Source organism: Chiloscyllium punctatum, chromosome 50 (genome assembly GCF_047496795.1).
Source record: "Chiloscyllium punctatum isolate Juve2018m chromosome 50, sChiPun1.3, whole genome shotgun sequence".
Lineage (NCBI taxonomy): Eukaryota > Metazoa > Chordata > Chondrichthyes > Orectolobiformes > Hemiscylliidae > Chiloscyllium > Chiloscyllium punctatum.
In genome coordinates, this window is record NC_092788.1 from 37445844 (window position 1) to 37453636 (window position 7793).

Sequence of the window (7793 nt, forward strand, 5' to 3'; positions counted from 1 at the left end):
CATGATCGCGTTCGCCTCCCGCGCGGAAAATCGCAAACAGCTCTGCTGTTCCAAAGCGATTTGTGCTTTTACTGGAACCGAATGGAGACTATTATTTCATCGCTGTTGTGAAACAAAGTCCTGCGGTGACTCGACTCGTCGTTATTTGGTTTTCTGTCCAATGGGAAAATCGTTCCAATGAATTTCGGTGTCATATGTTATTGAATTTCTCCCATTTCCTTCATTTCCGTCCTGGAGTCATCAGAAGGAAAAGGTAATCTAATCGAGACTGTGAATGGTGAAATTCACTTTTTATGGCCCGTTCTTATGATGTTCTTTCTATCTCTCTTTTCAGCATTGTCTGGAAAGTGGTGGTGCACTAACGCTGCAGTATGTTTGAAAGAGTAGTTTGGAATTGCCCTGTTGTTAGTTGTGAGATTACTTTATGACTCATGCCCTCGGACTGTGACACATTTAGCATTCATGCATCTCTCTGTCTGAAAATGCATTCGGCATGCCAGTTTTGTTTGTGTTCCGTGAAAAATGCTTTCTGTTTTGCGATTCGCTCAGCACATTACGAGTTAACGGGGTTTCTGAGGTAACTTCGAGCAGCAAAACTCCTCAATTGAGGTCTGGGAAAATTTCACGGAGTATGGTCAGTCGGGGCAAAATTAAGGAAGTTGTTCGTATCTGCAGTGTTTCACAATACTACCTTTCCCGTGAGCAGTCGAACAGACTAAACGATTGTGCCACAGACTGCGATGGAAAACTCCGCTAAAAAGTAATCCTTTACAGCCAGTGTTAGCAACAAGACGTTATGGGGGTACACGGCGTGGAAACAGATATTTAGGTGTATCTCATCCATGCTCACCACATAACCAAAATTAAACAAGTCCCGTTCCCCAGCATTTGGCCCCAATCCCTCTAAACCCATCCTGTCCAGAAACTCATCCGATTACCTTTGCAATTTTCTGAGTGTAATAGCCTTCTCCACTTCCTCTGGGAGCTCTTTCCATACACGCACAACCTTCTGTGTGGGAAATGTGCCTCAGGTCGTTTGTCAATTTCAGCCCACTCACCTTAAACCTATGCTCTCGAGTTTTCAACTCACCCCAATTTGGGTAAAACACAGAAATACTCTGTTTACAACCCTTCCATAAGATCATATCACAGCCGTTACGCTGCAGGGAAAGTCGTCCCAGCTTATTCCACCTCGCCCTCCGGTCCAAACATTGACGAAATCATTGTCTATATATTGTCATCAATCTCACGGCGGCCGCGGCTGGTTTCTGTAGTGTAGTGGTCATCGCGTTCGCCTAACACGCGAAAGGTCCCTAGTTCGATACTGTGCAGAAACTGCTTTGCTCGTCAACTGCAGCCTTTTACATGGACAAGAACGGAGCTTTCTTGCTTGCTTTCCCATCTGCAAACCTGCCTTCGAATTTGCTTGAAAGAATCTGCTCTCGTAGTGAAATGTAAGGCAACTCCATTTAATTACTGTGTAAAGCATTATAAAGTTTTTCTGCAACCTGGTTCTGATGCATATGCCATTCTGTTTGAGAGTGTCCTTGCCGCGTTCTAATCCTTCCACGAAAAGCAGTACCGCATTTGCATTCCTTGCGCAGGCGGCCCGTTTCAAAGGCAGGGAAGAAGCTGCTGCGCTGGTGTCACAGCGCACCACGGATTCCTGAACTTGTCTGTCTGTCAAATGTACCCCAAAGTCGTCTCTGAAAGGCCTCATTTGGAAGCTGTCTGTCGTTATTCAACGCGCGAGAGTTGGTACCAGATTCCTGAATCATATTTTGGGGCAGTTCGCACGTTAGTGGCTCATTCAATCAGCAACAGCAATGAAATAATTTACACTCTCAGAGGAACCTTTGAACTTGTGCTTTCATAGCGCCGCTAATATTAAGGTGCGCCCCGAGATCTAAGCCATGTTGGAACTGAAACGGAGGAATCGACAGAGAGGCTACAGAATGACATCGCATCCATTTGGTTTTCTTTAAATCACTGACGAGCAGGAAAATGTAAAAGGGGAGAGCGAGTGGGGAAGTGAGGCGGTTGCAGCTCTGGTAAAAGTCCTTCTTTGTGATTCACTCCGCAAACAGAGACTTGAAGGTGACTCAGAGGCGTGTGAGCTCTTCACATCGAGATCAAAAAGCACTCAAGGGCAGTTAGCACCTCTTCCGGAGTGGGGGTGGGGTGAGGTAATTACCTTTTGACTTCTGTTACTATGTTCAGAAACTGCCTTTTCGATTGACTTGAACAGAAACTGCATTTCCAATAAGCACCATGGAAGTTAGCAAAATTTATTGAATCGCTTCTCGTCGATTCCCGCACAGGTTTCCGACTCAGTTGGTATCCACGTGGCTCATGTCCAGGAGTGAACATCTCTGCAGCAAATTGCACGGTTAAAGTAAAAGGCACGGAAAGTGGCATCTCGAACCGGCCCCGAGGTCAGAGCATGCTCACAATGTGATCTGTCGTTCTCGGATTGTAATGCGACCTCCGGTTTTAGGGTGGAGAACATTCTTTGGGACCCTTCTTCTGCAAAACAGACACAGTGACTGAATAAATGATGCACGGTTTGATGTGGAACACGGCCTGCTCAGCTTTGTGCATTTTCCCTGTAGTCAGGTGTGTTTCGTGTTCCGTGTAAACGTGAAAGTCGTCCTGTTTCGAGCAATGTGTGAAATCATTTAGCAAAGCAAGAATCGAAATTGTAGTAATGTCTAGCAGCTCATGGTTATTTGACCGAAGTGTCCAAGTGTCTCTGCTGTCATGATCGCGTTCGCCTCCCGCGCGGAAAATCGCAAACAGCTCTGCTGTTCCAAAGCGATTTGTGCTTTTACTGGAACCGAATGGAGACTATTATTTCATCGCTGTTGTGAAACAAAGTCCTGCGGTGACTCGACTCGTCGTTATTTGGTTTTCTGTCCAATGGGAAAATCGTTCCAATGAATTTCGGTGTCATATGTTATTGAATTTCTCCCATTTCCTTCATTTCCGTCCTGGAGTCATCAGAAGGAAAAGGTAATCTAATCGAGACTGTGAATGGTGAAATTCACTTTTTATGGCCCGTTCTTATGATGTTCTTTCTATCTCTCTTTTCAGCATTGTCTGGAAAGTGGTGGTGCACTAACGCTGCAGTATGTTTGAAAGAGTAGTTTGGAATTGCCCTGTTTTTAGTTGTGAGATTACTTTATGACTCATGCCCTCGGACTGTGACACATTTAGCATTCATGCATCTCTCTGTCTGAAAATGCATTCGGCATGCCAGTTTTGTTTGTGTTCCGTGAAAAATGCTTTCTGTTTTGCGCTTCGCTCAGCACATTACGAGTTAACAGGGTTTCTGAGGTAACTTCGAGCAGCAAAACTCCTCAATTGAGGTCTGGGAAAATTTCACGGAGTATGGTCAGTCGGGGCAAAATTAAGGAAGTTGTTCGTATCTGCAGTGTTTCACAATACTACCTTTCCCGTGAGCAGTCGAACAGACTAAACGATTGTGCCACAGACTGCGATGGAAAACTCCGCTAAAAAGTAATCCTTTACAGCCAGTGTTAGCAACAAGACGTTATGGGGGTACACGGCGTGGAAACAGATATTTAGGTGTATCTCATCCATGCTCACCACATAACCAAAATTAAACAAGTCCCGTTCCCCAGCATTTGGCCCCAATCCCTCTAAACCCATCCTGTCCAGAAACTCATCCGATTACCTTTGCAATTTTCTGAGTGTAATAGCCTTCTCCACTTCCTCTGGGAGCTCATTCCATACACGCACAACCTTCTGTGTGGGAAATGTGCCTCAGGTCGTTTGTCAATTTCAGCCCACTCACCTTAAACCTATGCTCTCGAGTTTTCAACTCACCCCAATTTGGGTAAAACACAGAAATACTCAGTTTACAACCCTTCCATAAGATCGTATCGCAGCCGTTCCGCTGCAGGGAAAGTCGTCCCAGGTTATTCCACCTCGCCCTTCGGTCCAAACATTGACGAAATCATTGTCTATATAGTGTCATCAATCTCACAGCAGCCGCGGCTGGTTTCTGTAGTATAGTGGTCATCACGTTCGCATAACACGCGAAAGGTCCCTAGTTCGAAACTGGGCAGAAACTGCTTTGTTCGTCAACTGCAGCCTTTTACATGGACAAGAACGGAGCTTTCTTGCTTGCTTTCCCATCTGCAAACCTGCCTTCGAATTTGCTTGAAAGAATCTGCTCTCGTCGTGAAATGTAAGGCAACTCCATTTAATTACTGTGTAAAGCATTATAAAGTTTTTCTCCAACCTGGTTCTGATGCATATGCCATTCTGTTTGAGAGTGTCCTTGCCGCGTTCTGATCCTTCCACGAAAAGCAGTACCGCATTTGCATTCCTTGCGCAGGCGGCCCGGTTCAAAGGCAGGGAAGAAGCTGCTGCGCTGGTGTCACAGCGCACCACGGATTCCTGAACTTGTCTGTCTGTCAAATGTACCCCAAAGTCGTCTCTGAAAGGCCTCATTTGGAAGCTGTCTGTCGTTATTCAACGCGCGAGAGTTGGTACCAGATTCCTGAATCATATTTTGGGGCAGTTCGCACGTTAGTGGCTCATTCAATCAGCAACAGCAATGAAATAATTTACACTCTCAGAGGAACCTTTGAACTTGTGCTTTCATAGCGCCGCTAATATTAAGGTGCGCCCCGAGATCTAAGCCATGTTGGAACTGAAACGGAGGAATCGACAGAGAGGCTACAGAATGACATCGCATCCATTTGGTTTTCTTTAAATCACTGACGAGCAGGAAAATGTAAAAGGGGAGAGCGAGTGGGGAAGTGAGGCGGTTGCAGCTCTGGTAAAAGTCCTTCTTTGTGATTCACTCCGCAAACAGAGACTTGAAGGTGACTCAGAGGCGTGTGAGCTCTTCACATCGAGATCAAAAAGCACTCAAGGGCAGTTAGCACCTCTTCCGGAGTGGGGGTGGGGTGAGGTAATTACCTTTTGACTTCTGTTACTATGTTCAGAAACTGCCTTTTCGATTGACTTGAACAGAAACTGCATTTCCAATAAGCACCATGGAAGTTAGCAAAATTTATTGAATCGCTTCTCGTCGATTCCCGCACAGGTTTCCGACTCAGTTGGTATCCACGTGGCTCCTGTCCAGGAGTGAACATCTCTGCAGCAAATTGCACGGTTAAAGTAAAAGGCACGGAAAGTGGCATCTCGAACCGGCCCCGAGGTCAGAGCATGCTCACAATGTGATCTGTCGTTCTCGGATTGTAATGCGACCTCCGGTTTTAGGGTGGAGAACATTCTTTGGGACCCTTCTTCTGCAAAACAGACACAGTGACTGAATAAATGCTGCACGGTTTGATGTGGAACACGGCCTGCTCAGCTTTGTGCATTTTCCCTGTAGTCAGGTGTGTTTCGTGTTCCGTGTAAACGTGAAAGTCGACCTGTTTCGAGCAATGTGTGAAATCATTTAGCAAAGCAAGAATCGAAATTGTAGTAATGTCTAGCAGCTCATGGTTATTTGACCGAAGTGTCCAAGTGTCTCTGCTGTCATGATCGCGTTCGCCTCCCGCGCGGAAAATCGCAAACAGCTCTGCTGTTCCAAAGCGATTTGTGCTTTTACTGGAACCGAATGGAGACTATTATTTCATCGCTGTTGTGAAACAAAGTCCTGCGGTGACTCGACTCGTCGTTATTTGGTTTTCTGTCCAATGGGAAAATCGTTCCAATGAATTTCGGTGTCATATGTTATTGAATTTCTCCCATTTCCTTCATTTCCGTCCTGGAGTCATCAGAAGGAAAAGGTAATCTAATCGAGACTGTGAAAGGTGAAATTCACTTTTTATGGCCCGTTCTTATGATGTTCTTTCTATCTCTCTTTTCAGCATTGTCTGGAAAGTGGTGGTGCACTAACGCTGCAGTATGTTTGAAAGAGCAGTTTGGAATTGCCCTGTTTTTAGTTGTGAGATTACTTTATGACTCATGCCCTCGGACTGTGACACATTTAGCATTCATGCATCTCTCTGTCTGAAAATGCATTCGGCATGCCAGTTTTGTTTGTGTTCCGTGAAAAATGCTTTCTGTTTTGCGATTCGCTCAGCACATTACGAGTTAACAGGGTTTCTGAGGTAAGTTCGAGCAGCAAAACTCCTCAATTGAGGTCTGGGAAAATTTCACGGAGTATGGTCAGTCGGGGCAAAATTAAGGAAGTTGTTCGTATCTGCAGTGTTTCACAATACTACCTTTCCCGTGAGCAGTCGAACAGACTAAACGATTGTGCCACAGACTGCGATGGAAAACTCCGCTAAAAAGTAATCCTTTACAGCCAGTGTTAGCAACAAGACGTTATGGGGGTACACGGCGTGGAAACAGATATTTAGGTGTATCTCATCCATGCTCACCACATAACCAAAATTAAACAAGTCCCGTTCCCCAGCATTTGGCCCCAATCCCTCTAAACCCATCCTGTCCAGAAACTCATCCGATTACCTTTGCAATTTTCTGAGTGTAATAGCCTTCTCCACTTCCTCTGGGAGCTCATTCCATACACGCACATCCTTCTGTGTGGGAAATGTGCCTCAGGTCGTTTGTCAATTTCAGCCCACTCACCTTAAACCTATGCTCTCGAGTTTTCAACTCACCCCAATTTGGGTAAAACACAGAAATACTCAGTTTACAACCCTTCCATAAGATCGTATCGCAGCCGTTCCGCTGCAGGGAAAGTCGTCCCAGCTTATTCCACCTCGCCCTCCGGTCCAAACATTGACGAAATCATTGTCTATATATTGTCATCAATCTCACGGCAGCCGCGGCTGGTTTCTGTAGTGTAGTGGTCATCACGTTCGCCTAACACGCGAAAGGTCCCTAGTTCGAAACTGGGCAGAAACTGCTTTGTTCGTCAACTGCAGCCTTTTACATGGACAAGAACGGAGCTTTCTTGCTTGCTTTCCCATCTGCAAACCTGCCTTCGAATTTGCTTGAAAGAATCTGCTCTCGTAGTGAAATGTAAGGCAACTCCATTTAATTACTGTGTAAAGCATTATAAAGTTTTTCTCCAACCTGGTTCTGATGCATATGCCATTCTGTTTGAGAGTGTCCTTGCCGCGTTCTGATCCTTCCACGAAAAGCAGTACCGCATTTGCATTCCTTGCGCAGGCGGCCCGGTTCAAAGGCAGGGAAGAAGCTGCTGCGCTGGTGTCACAGCGCACCACGGATTCCTGAACTTGTCTGTCTGTCAAATGTACCCCAAAGTCGTCTCTGAAAGGCCTCATTTGGAAGCTGTCTGTCGTTATTCAACGCGCGAGAGTTGGTACCAGATTCCTGAATCATATTTTGGGGCAGTTCGCACGTTAGTGGCTCATTCAATCAGCAACAGCAATGAAATAATTTACACTCTCAGAGGAACCTTTGAACTTGTGCTTTCATAGCGCCGCTAATATTAAGGTGCGCCCCGAGATCTAAGCCATGTTGGAACTGAAACGGAGGAATCGACAGAGAGGCTACAGAATGACATCGCATCCATTTGGTTTTCTTTAAATCACTGACGAGCAGGAAAATGTAAAAGGGGAGAGCGAGTGGGGAAGTGAGGCGGTTGCAGCTCTGGTAAAAGTCCTTCTTTGTGATTCACTCCGCAAACAGAGACTTGAAGGTGACTCAGAGGCGTGTGAGCTCTTCACATCGAGATCAAAAAGCACTCAAGGGCAGTTAGCACCTCTTCCGGAGTGGGGGTGGGGTGAGGTAATTACCTTTTGACTTCTGTTACTATGTTCAGAAACTGCCTTTTCGATTGACTTGAACAGAAACTGCATTTCCAATAAGCACCATGG

General features: G+C 45.7%; 1 non-coding gene across 1 annotated transcript; it reads left to right on the forward strand.

Moving 5' to 3' along the window:
* The first annotated feature begins 6782 nt into the window (after window positions 1-6782).
* On the forward strand, window positions 6783-6855 carry trnav-aac (transfer RNA valine (anticodon AAC)). Its single transcript has one exon. It is a non-coding gene; the product is annotated as a tRNA-Val (tRNA).
* Window positions 6856-7793: the final 938 nt, after the last annotated feature.